Source organism: Phymastichus coffea, unplaced genomic scaffold, assembly GCF_024137745.1.
Source record: "Phymastichus coffea isolate CEN01 unplaced genomic scaffold, Cenicafe_Pcof_1.1 PCOF00065, whole genome shotgun sequence".
Taxonomy (NCBI): Eukaryota; Metazoa; Arthropoda; class Insecta; order Hymenoptera; family Eulophidae; genus Phymastichus; species Phymastichus coffea.
Window position 1 is genome coordinate 1110875 of NW_026706876.1, and position 12398 is coordinate 1123272.

Sequence of the window (12398 nt, forward strand, 5' to 3'; positions counted from 1 at the left end):
TTGGATTTCGAGCTCTCTCCCATGGAAATCATTTCTACTTTGAATGTATGTAGGTAGCGTTAGAGTACATGCGTATATGTGCATAGAATGATTGTTCGATGTTGCTATGTGTTTTTTTACCTCTCAATTTTTTTCGCGATGTGGGCCTCTCAAAGAGTATAGTGGAGACGTGATGAGGGGATAAAAAAATATCTATTTTGCCGAACGCACGCGTAGGCTCGAACGTTATTTTCGATTTTTATGAACGTGGAAATGCCTTTTTAGTATACGTGTCCGCAACAAACAAATGAGTCGTAAAGCCGAAGGGCGCATGTACGTGTAACGCGCGCACACTTGCGCATTGCTCTGACAGTGTTGTTTTGAATCTCTCTCTCTCTCCCCTCCCTCTCTTTTTATTCATTGTTAATAAATTAGCTAATATCCACGAGGGAAAATTGCTACGAATTGAAAAAAAAACAGAATAGGCCGGGGGCTGGGGAAAAAGAATACCACAACAGTTACAATCGTCATTTTGCGCGGAGCGATGATTTGGCCGTGCGAACAATTAACCGAAAAAAGAGAACGAGCGGAGAACTCATCCCGTCTGAAAAGACAATCGGGCGTTCAAAATTCATGCTTCGCTCGGCAAAATCGACGAAGCTCGTCAGTTCAAGTCCGAGAGAGAAAGCACATCGACGCACGCATACGGGGTGAGAGCAAGCGAGAGGACGTTGACGGAAGTTAGCCTCGCAGTTATCAAAGCTTCAGTATAAAAGTTTACGAGTGACTCGGTAACAGGCAGGACAACGTATATATATATATATATATATATATATATATATATATATATATATATATATATATATATATATATATATATATGCGTGTGGCGGTAGGGGTTGCCAGAATACTGGACACATACAGATATATATGTACACTTGTTCATAGGTAGAAACTGCATGTGCAGCGGGAGTGGACGTGAAGAAAGAGACGCAAGGGAGCGGCGGACGAGCTTTGATGTACGAGCTTGCAATGAGGGGGGAGGACAAAATTTTGCCGGCAAAGGGATAAAGTACGATTTTATTTGCCGCCACTAGCGGGGATTTGAGGGAGTTGCCAGTTCCTCTCTCTCTCTCTCTCTCTCTCTCTCTCACGCGCTCGACGACGTAATGAATAAACTTGTCTTGCTACTGCCGTTGCCAACGCCAGGACCAGAGAGAGATAGATAGTTAATAGAGGGTGAGAGAGAGAGAGGAATGGAAAAAAGCGTTCAGCTAGCATCCACGGAAAAATATATTTAAAGCGGAGTAGTGGCGCGAACGAGCGAGGATTCGCTTGCATGCAAGAAAAAAATCGACACCCACAGACGTAAAATTGATAGAATTATTGTTGAACAAAAGGCTAATGCGTGCATACACATCTCTCGCGCGCTCACGTTTTTTTTCGGCAAAACATTTTTACATTTCCTCGTTACGGGTTTTTTTGTCGTTACGTATATGTACTTGCTCGCGCTTTATGCCTCAGGTATTTATAATCAAGTTTCCATTTGTTTTTAAACTTTGATTTTTCGGCACATGTCCGAGCTCAGTGCTTTGCCAGATAAAACAGACTTCATGGCTAATAACCGCGTTTTATTTTACAAATAAACGGATTCTAATCCTTCACATGTACTAAGTTGAAGAGTCACATAATTTGACCTTTAACACGTTATCATTCGAGTAGAAAAATGGAGAAAGCTGTTTACCGAATCGTCAGAAACGAATTTGAATCGAATAAACAACCATGATTTTTTTATCTCAATCTCTCTTGCGAATGAATTTAAAATCTTACGTAGATGCACCTGTAAAAGGAAGCCAAGAGGCCATAAGTTTACAGTCCTTAGCTCAATTAAGCGTTCGTAAAATGTATAAGCTTCAAGAAACAAAAAAAGGTAAAGATTTATATAAAACAAACGGGAATAGTGAGAGAGAGAGAGAGAGAGCGGCGCATGTACTGGAAAAAGGAGCTAAAACATGGAGACTATATAGCTGAAGTATCCGTTTGGACAACATGGAGAGCGGCAACCGAAGGATTCAACTAGCGCATGCGCCTTTTTAGCGTCCCCTCTCACCCTTTTTTCTCTCCCACTCTGTTTTTTACAGCTTCTTCCTCCCTTGCACACGCATACAACCTCTCTGCTTCTCTCTCTTTTAGCCGTCCTCTTCCTTTATCTAATATACGCAAACGACGTCGAGATTTGTGCATCTGTACATCTGTCGCACACATGCAGACTCAAACACAAGCATCGCGGATTGAAAAAAGAGAGAGAGGGAGAACGAGGGGAACCTTCAATCCGTTCGTTCTTGCTGTACATAAACGAGAGAGAGAGAGAGAGAGAGAGAGAGCGTGACGAATGTCCGAGAGCGAGAAAGTGCAGCGGCATCAGTCGCTATGCTTCTGAAGTGGTGGGGTAGAACGAGAAAGCGGCTGCTGTGCAGGGGCCATGCGTCGAACGAGGACGAAAGAGAGAGAGAGAGAGAGAGAGAGAGAGAGAGAGAACTGACCAAAAAAGGGGAGAGAGAGACGAACGGACGCTTCAATTCATTGATCGGCCGCGCGGTGACGCGTAGGAAACGCTAGAGAGAGAGAAAGAGAGAGAGAGAGAGAGAGAGAGAGAGAGATGAAAAAAGGGCACGCGGGGCGTTGCTAAAAATTTCTCTCTCTCTCGCTCGCTCGCAGGTAGATGGCCGCAGCCTTTGCCCGTTCAAAGGAAGGACTTTATCGCTCGGTTTTTGAACTCTTGACCAGCCATTTTTTGACCCGCGCATATATCGAACGTTGAACGCCCAAATTATTTTTTTACTTTTTTTCTACTAAGCAGTTTTAGTTTTAAATAATTTTTGTATGCATAAGACTTTTTTATTTTTTGTAAAGCTTTTTAGTTTTCAAATCAATTCATTTGCATTTTCAGTCAATATATGTTGTACTGTGGCTAATGAATATGTCAATTGTCAAGATACAGTATTTCATATCGAATGATCCACGAAAAGAAATCTTAAGAATGCGTTTTTCTTGGAATCCTCTTAAAAAGCGAAACAGTCCAATTTAAAAAATGAATGATCGTATTCAAATATATATCTGGATAACACCCTTTCTTCCTAGCTATACAACATATCGTGAGAAAATCTGAATATCGGAAAACCCACGAACACTCTCGCGCATCCTTTCATGTATGTATGCGACCTTAAGAAAAGCATCTCGGAGACAAACAAGGAAAAGAAGGACAGCAACCATTAAAAAGGGGGAACAAACAAAAAAAAGGAAGGAGAAGAAATAAGAAAAGAAGGAAAGAAGGCTTTTCGCGAGCATAAGAAATTGGAGAGGCTAGCTAACGCGCGCAGGTGATCGATCTTGGAAGGCGAGCGAGTGAGACAGCTGGGATTGGCTTAGATCAGAAAAACCCTCTGACGAAAAAATAGAGCATATCGAAAATATATGCGTGCACACTTGAGAGAAGACCGTGGACATCTGTATTTGGGAAGAAAAGTGAAAAATGCCCCCTTTTCCGCAGCCATGTGCGTTGGTGTGGAGTAGTAGTGAGACAAGATGCAAAGCGAGGAGAAGCAGCAGCAACCCTTTTGTCACGCTCGAGTCCGTCTATAATGCGCTTTTGAATATGCATCTGTCGAAGAGAGAGCGAGAAAGAGAGAGAAATCGAACCTCAAAGAATACACAACCCTTATGCTCCAAAAATCCTTTCGCCGTTTTCTTTGTCAATCTGGAGCGAAAATGTATACGTGCGCGCGCGCTTAAGGGTTTTGAGGGAAACGACGTGAAAAACGATGACGGCTGCTGCTGTTGCTGTTGCTGCTGCTGCTGCTGCTGCTGCTGCACCCTTTCCCCGTCATCGATCACAAAAAGAGAATGCATAAGGAACGATCGAGATTAATATTCAGAGGCTCCTTCTTGCGAGCACTCGTGTATTGCATCCTTTTCATCTTTGAATGCACGACACCAAACAGCGCCATGGAAAATGCCAAAAATGTTTATTTATATAAACTTACCGGGACGGATGCTAATTAAATCCTCCAAAAACTAAAAGTGAATAATTTGCGCAAGCAAAAATGCACAAACAACTGATTACTGATTTATGGAATTAAAGCACGAACGCTTTTGATGTAGCGGCCGCGACAGAATATGAATATATCAACTTGAATAATGGCATTATCGATTTATCGGCGGCAAATTGACATATTAGGTCAATAACCCCCATTGTTTCACATCTGTAAAGCATTGAGTTTGTTACTCTTACTGTTTATTCCATTAATTATCGGCTTCGTGACGTTTTTATTTTCGTCGGCAGATTTTTTAACGATTGTTCGATTATTCGATTTTGGAAGAATATTTGTGAGAAAATAGCATCACTTAACAACCGAGAATTCAACACAATAATTTGTTCCACCACGCCAATCGCATTATCGAGAAGCATATTGCTTTAGCCCTGTACGACTAATGTTAGAAAAAAATCTAGCCCAGAGGGCTTCGACAGATCACGGCTTAAATAGGTGAAAGCGGGCTCGCACGCGCACAGCTATTTTCTTCGGGGTGCGTGTACGTTGTAGCGAGAGCGAGTCGCGTGGCAGATGCGATGGCAAAGCTTGCACGGGGAGCCTGGAATGAAGGGCCATCGGGCAATAATAAGGAGCGAGTCACCGTGGCCCCTATTATACGAACCGGCGCGGCGTGCGTACGCGAGCGCAAAAACGAGGTGTTTTTGCGCGCACGCGAGCACTGCTGCTGCAACTTATTCAAATGTCGACATGTCGACGCGTGTGGCCTGCATATGCCTGCCTCCTATGTGGAATGTGGCTTCGGGGTGCTGCGAGATGCTACGAGATGCTGCGAGGAGAAGCAGTCGGAAGGTTATTGTATCGTGATTGGTGTGATTTATAATACGATTTTTTCATCCGAATTTTCGAATTTAATTTTTTGCGAATTCGACTGTAAACCCTCTCGAAGCAAATAACAATTTTTTTTTAAAGACTTTCGGTAAACGCATGCAACAACTCGAACCGTTTATCAAAATAAAAAGGACTGAAAATTAACGGAAATTCACGTCTCAGATGAAAGCAGTGCAATCGAGCGAGAGACAAAAAGCTGAAATCATAAGTTAGTTTGCTAATCGTACTCAAGAAAAATGACGGTCCGGCTCAAGTTACACAGAGAGAAAAATAAAAAAGACAAGGAGAGAGAAAGAAAGTAAACGCGGAAAAGAGAGACGGTCCAGTAGCACAGCAGCACGCCAGCACGCTTTCATTAGCAGCTCTACTCGAAAGATTAGCGCGCTTTGCCTCGGCGCGCGCTTCCCTTTCTACACTCTCTCTTTCTCTCCCGTGTGCGCCGGCGAGGAGAGTGGTCCGACGGTCTGCTCAGCTTTGAGGATATGGGCTTTAGTTTCTTTCAGGGTACAACTATCCGCCGTGCTAATAGGGTTGCGAAGAGTAGAACGCGGATAGGAGAGCCAACGTCTGCACAAATTTATCGACGAAACATTTTTTAAAACATTATACAGTATCACAGACCGCAACATAATTTTTTGCCAACCCAAAAAAGTCGTTTAGAATTTGACGTAGATTCAATCATACCGTAATTTGATTCTCAGTTTTGTTGTCAGAAAAGTAAAAAGAAACAAAAGCGAGCATTTATATGACTCACTCTTGATCAGTATTGTTCCAAATCATTGCTCGGCATACAGGCGCGGTAACAACAGCAGCAACAAACGACGAAAAAATCATTTTCCCGCGGGGTTAATCGAGTAAACGTTGGTAGCGCAAAAAATGAAACAATAGCTACGCGTTATTGAAATAAGGGAGCAAAAAGATAAAAACTATCATCGCTGAGCGTCAGGATGACCGCGGCGAATTAAGTTTTCCGCGATGTTGAGCGCGCAAGTGAGGCCAATTTTCGCGGCAACTCGGGCCACTTGCCGGGGCTATTGTCGAGCGATGATCAAAGGCACCCAGCTAAAAGCGTATGACGCTACGCTACCTACTGCGGTATACGTATGTATACATATACGTGTGTATACGCTCGGCGATGTTTGTTTTTACGTCCTCGCGGGCGCGCGCCTTACTCCGCGAAGCGCTCATATGTGAAAGAGCGCCCACTCGGGCGCTTGTGTTATGCTACTCTGCTACCGTTGGGGCATGAATTGGTATACGCCAAGGGAACGATTATGCGGCTTGATTGTACGCTTTCGGGGCGCTGCAAAATTACTGATTGATTTCGCGAATTCATAAGGAAGAGCCATTAACGTGCACACAGCTTCAGGGACGCGATAACTATCTTTGCTAATATGGCTCGAAAAATTGTTGAACCTATTTTGGCGCCAAAACTCATGCATTCGTTGGCAATAAAAGGCAGTCTTCGAGAAAAAAGAAAATAAAAAGACTTGACTAACCAATAAATAATCCGTATAAAGCGCTAAACAGTCAGCAGTACGAGCGTCGGTATAAGTTGAACATGCGAGCGGGAAATGATGGTTGAGCGGGAAAACTCAGCTTTCCTTAGGCTCCCCTTTCAGAGAGACAGCTCGACCTTGCGGACCGATGCACGGGCACGCATGCACGATAAATCTGCGATTTTCAATGTCGCAGAAGGGGAAGCGTAGGGCGCCGAAGAGAGAGGAGAGAGACAAGTCAGGGGGTAAGTGTGTGTATACGTATGGCAAGCTCACCTTAGCCGTGCATATAGGTGTAGAGAAGTAGGGGGGAGCCATACGTCAGAAGCGTGGCACGCGTACGCAGCTGCGCGTCATATACGTACTTTTTCTTTGTCTCAAAAGGACCCTTCGTCTCGAGCGGGGGGCCCGTCTGGCAGATGTTTCTCTCTCACTCACTTCGTGACGTTTCTCTATGTGCAGATACCGAGCATAGCGCACATGGGCATAAGCCCACTTTTCCCCCCCTCGGACAGAAAAAGTAGCGGTAAAATCAGCTACTACTGTATGCACGCGGGTCTTAGACGCGCGTATGTTATGATACGGGATTCGAAGCAAGATTATCATGTGTAAGCTTTTTGCAGTGTTATAGATTGAATTTCAGTATGTCAGTACGTCAACGGTTCGTTAAATCGTCAGGCGAATAAATAGTTTTCATTCTCAATTTGGAATCCATATTAATTTCTTTTTATTGAACAGGACTTCAATCCTAAGTGAAAATCTTACGTAACTCATCTACTCTGCACGCTTGAACAATTTTTTGTCACGTTAATTTTTCTCATTTCGCTTCCCGAATGGAAAATAAGATTCCCTTATTACTCATCCTGCAAAAGGGAATAATTAAAATCAAAGGAAGGAATTGAATAATCAAGCTCTCGTTCTTTCCAAATTATCCACATTAAGTAAAAAAAGGAGGTGCACTCGTTGAAAATTGTCCAAGTAAAAATTAGCTCGTCGTACCAAAAAAAAATGTTATAATGACGCGCGCATATGAAAAAAGAAGCGCACTAAATGATTTATTTCTGAAGAACGTGTACGCGCAGAGATTCCGAGAGTAATTGCGCGCGTCCTTGCCAACGAGAATGACATAAGTGCGGACGACGCAAGAGCGCGAGAGAGAGAGAGAGAGAGAGACAAGAGCGCAGGGGACATTATATATGCGCGTGCGAGAGTAGCTGCAGCGCATCATGTGCCGGTATCTTCAGATGCCGCCCCGCAGCGATAAAGAGCAATTTAACGGTCTTGCTCCTGATAGGATAAACGCCTACCAGAATAGAAGCAATCTGGCTAGCCTCGTAATCTATTGCTCCTACTATCACGAGTCGGCGACGCTTCGTGTATATACGAGACAATTTTTGTTCTATGAACCGATAATTATTAGTTTGGCTGCGATGCTTAAAGCGCAAAAATAATTCGAGTTCGCGTAATTACAAAAAATACATTTGAACAAACCCACAAATTACGCCGAGTTGCAAGATGTTTCTGCTCTTTCAGTGCACCTTAAAATTTCCATACTATGTTGCAATGTACGATAAGTGGTCGGAAAAACGAGAGCGAGAGAAGAATAAGACGCGCGAGAGAAGAACCACTTGAATACGAACGAAATTTCTAACGGTCGTTACCATGTACATACTCTCTCTCCCTCTTCCACTCATTCTTTTTTCTTTCTCCTATCTATCTGCCACTTCTACTCGAGAAATGAGCATACGTGTACGTACGGGGGAGTACATATATACCTTTGGCCCTTACGTAATTCTCTAACCGGCGCGGCAGCGTAGAGCTCAGGAACTCGGTGTGCGCGCCGGCAATTATCCCTACTTCCGCGCGAGTACAGCGCACGCAATCGACGCTGCGAGGACACAACGGAATGTCGAGTGGCCCCAGCGTTGCCATTCTTTAATGTCTCGCACTTGCCACCACCGTCGCCGCCCCCCAACGACGACTTGACGTTCTTGTTTTTCATACTCATTCGTCTCTTTTCTTTTTTCTTTGCATTTCGACCACAGAAGAGAAAGAAAGAAAGAGAGAGAGAGAGACTGAGGTAAAACAACTTCCAATTAAAATGGACGCTTGTTTTTTTTCCAACTCGTAAGTTAAGATAGAAAGAAATTTGCAAGGTAACAATTATGTTGTGAGCGAATAATTAACGAGTTGAAGTTGTTTGACGCCAAGTCGAGAGGGGAACGTCGTTTGTAGATTGTATGCTTTCAAGTAATCAGGTTTGATAAGGAAAAATCTTTAGTGCATTCGTTTTTGTTTTTTACTTTTTCACAAATCGACGTTTCTTTTCTTTTAAATTTTCTAAGTGGATTTTTTAGTTCACGGACACGTGATCGAAACTATGCATCTTTAACTTTTGTTGAGTTATTGTTCGAAAATGATTATCCGATAGGACTGAATAGCTATTTTATAAAATAACTAAAAAAAAAGGAGTAAATTCGGCAACAGTGTAAACTAGTGGGTTATGAAGGCAGGAAGCTAAAAAGACAGAGCACATTGAGTACGAAGGAGGGTATATATACACGCCATACGCCCTTAAAACAGTATCTTGGTCGTCGTCACACCTGACGTCACACACGCACACTTAACGATGCACGTACAGTAGCGCGCCCGTACGTATAGGATATAAGGGTAGGAAGCAGATGGGCCCCCTCTGAAGCGTGACGTTGCGAAGAGAAATACCTGGCGAACCTTCACCCTCCCCCCAGCAGAGCTGAAGATAAAAGTGCACACATGCGCTTGTACGTACTTGGCAGCAGCTGCTGCTGAACTGCTACTGCTCAGGTAGCCCGCCGTACTACTTTTAGCCATTAGAGGATAAACTATCGAGGGTCTCTCCGCCTATATAACTCTGTAATCTTTTATTTCTTTTTGTGCACGCTTCACCCCCTCGGCGACTATGTATAGTACAACAGTGGCTCTTCTTCCACCGGTGAATGCGCTCGCGTATTCTTCTCTTTTATCTTTCTCTTTCCTCTCTCTCTCTCTCTATGTATGTGTGTATCGCTCAATGATTTTTGGCTTTGCACTCTTTTCGCTCTTTGTAAACGCGATTCGTATTGCATTCTTTTATTTTCTTATATTATGCATCTGTTGATTTCGTCGTGTTGGATTTGCCTTTTCTAAGCGTGAATTTTTTACTGCTTCGAAATTTGAGATATTTAGATTTGACTGATAGCCGTATCCGTATTTGTATGACTTTTGGAAATTATAATATTGTAATAGAAAAATTCAATTACTATCGAACCAAAAAATATTAAATCTTGCTCGCGCTTTTCTTACTTCCAATCATAAATATTCAATACATTTTTTTAATAATACAGAAAAATACAGAAAAATAAAATTGAGACCTTGCATTCATACGATTAAATAGATATTCCTTTTTTTATACGACTACACTCCTTCATCTTGATCCATAAAGTACATATCAATGGTACGTATCAATTTTAAATGGTTCAACGGTAAAAAGATGACGAACTAGAAACCTCATTATCGATACGAATGGTTCATCGATCGACTTTGTCCGTTATATGTATATATACATACAAATGCGTGTGTGTTTTGTGTCGTCTGTCATCGTGGTCGTCAGTTAACATTGACTCGTCAAAAATAAAATATATTATTTGCATGCACGTTGTCATTTCTGTGAACATGCGCGCGATTCGCATTCCAAAAATAGAATAAAGAAGCAAACGCGAATATATAGAACATGATACTGTGTAGCTTTTTCCAGCTATCTCTCGTTATAGAAAAACTTGGCGTCAGTGGATTTTCCTGGTATAACAAAACCAATTCCCAGAGAGAGTAAGCGAGCAATAACTAAATCTATTTGCCCGCATTGTCCCTACTCAAGGCAATGAGAGAGAGAGAGAGAGAGAGAGAGAGAGAGAGAGAGAGAGAGAGAAGACGTGGTTGTCGTTATATACATGTGCTACAAGGCGTTAAATGCTCCTTAAAGACCGATCAATTTGTCGCCTTTTTCTCGAAAAGACGCCATCGCTGCTGGAAATTTCCGGCGGGGGCGGTTGGATGTGTATCGAGAGATACCCATTGTTGTCTATTCAATCCTCGACTTTCTTTTGTGGTAAAGTGACGACCGAAAGTGAAATTGACTTTTAACCTAAGGCGCGAGCACAAGCACAGGACGGCTCTTTTTTCTTTTTCTCTCTTGAAATCGCAGATCGGAGCGTGGATAAGTCGACAATAAGCTGGGTATTTACATTGTGCTACTGTACCTTTATTATGTAATGGGCCGGAGGTAAGACGGGGAGGTTTGTTGTTTGGTTGAAAAGTTTTACGGTGAACTGACTGTAGATCGTTGCTTTTGTGCTTTGAATCTTGTTCCTTTAGATGTTGGGTGTTCACGATTTGAGTACGGATATCTTGTGGTTTAATTGGGAAAATTGAAAAAGTCATCATCAAACATTGAAAAAATGAACGCGATTGTAGATTTACAAGTACAATTTGAAAGTAAAAAATTTCGAAAGCTTGATTAGCTTAGCTTACTAAGCATTAATTCATAGTTAGATGGACGAAAGGTTGGCATAGCATACGAAGGAAGTCCCTCTGCCAATTTATAAGAAGAATCCCATATGCCGAGCGCCGCGTTTCGGGGACGCGTTTCGGGGACGCGTTTCGGGGACGCGTTTCGGGGACGCGTTTCGAGAACGCGTTTCGGGGACGCGTGTGCGCGCGCGTGCCGCAACAAAAAACACACGGTGCTCCACACAGAGGAGTCTCTTCTGTTTCCTTAACGATGCATTTTGTTCCGATCACTCTTGTCGATATCCGGTCGCGCCTGGATTAGAAGAATCCCGTTGGTGCGCATATGCCGCGAGAAAAAAGCGAGCGAGCGAGCATCTCGAGACCTTATTACTGGAGCCCACTACCTCGACCATCTGGTTTCTTTTCCTTTTAACAAACACCTCGTAAGAAGGGCCCTTTAAACAGCCCACGCCCTTGCTACCTTTTCTTTCATGGGATATACGATACGCTAGAACGCTACATATAGCTATCTAATGCGAGGGATGTGTATGCGTGTTTTTAATGCGAGGAATCGCGCGCTTGTCGCGTGTGCTCCAAGAAAATATTGGCTTGGCTTTTATAGTCTCCTCGGAGTTCCTTTCAAACTTCCCTTTTTCTCTGGCTCACTGTTTGCTTCTTTTTCCCGCTGAGACGATTTGCTTTACTCGTATATTGTGTGTGATCGGACGTGGTCTAATTCGAGGGTGTACGACGTGACTGACTTTATGGATCGTCGGGCCTTTCTTTTCATGAGCGATTATGTGAGAGACGCTAGATTAATTGGATTATTAGGCGCTTGTAGGTATTTTTTTCTAATTCATACGTTTTCGCCTTATTACATCTACCAAATTCTATGGGGTGTCATAACTCAATCAAATCGTTATGTCTCGATGGAAATCCAATAAATTTTTTGATTTTGCAATAAAAATAGTGACAAGTTTACATAGCGCACGTAAAGTGAGTGAGAGTGATCTGGTATTGGACGCGATGTTCGAAAGGCAGACTGACAAACGGGCGGGTGGCGCAACTGCCAGTCAAATCATCGAGTCTATAGCGAAAGCGCATGGCACGGGCTAAAAAAGGGAAAGGAAGAGCGGAGCGAAAGAGAAGAATCAAGTAAGCGTCGACCTTCGACGTGCATTGCGCATACGCAGACGTAGTGTCAGCACACAGACGTACGCACACACCGCGCATTGGCGGGCTTGGAAATTAAAAAAAGTGCAATTCCAGATGGTGCATCGCCAAGCATTTCTGACCCGTATCCCTTGTAATTCTCGGCTCCTCTTTGTCTTATATATCCGCGCTTGTATGCAGTTTAGCTGCAGGCGGCTCTGCGGCGCGGTTAGAGAGTGAGCAGCACTGGTGCAACGAAGGAGTATACGTGTACGGAGGGATATCGGCGGAAAGGGTGTGCAGC

The 12398-nt window shown here is 43.2% G+C and overlaps 1 protein-coding gene across 5 annotated transcripts in view; it reads right to left on the reverse strand.

Moving 5' to 3' along the window:
* LOC131667345 (homeobox protein prospero-like) overlaps positions 1-12398 on the reverse strand; it is a 98470-nt gene that overhangs the window by 55991 nt on the left and 30081 nt on the right. The window lies entirely within an intron of this gene.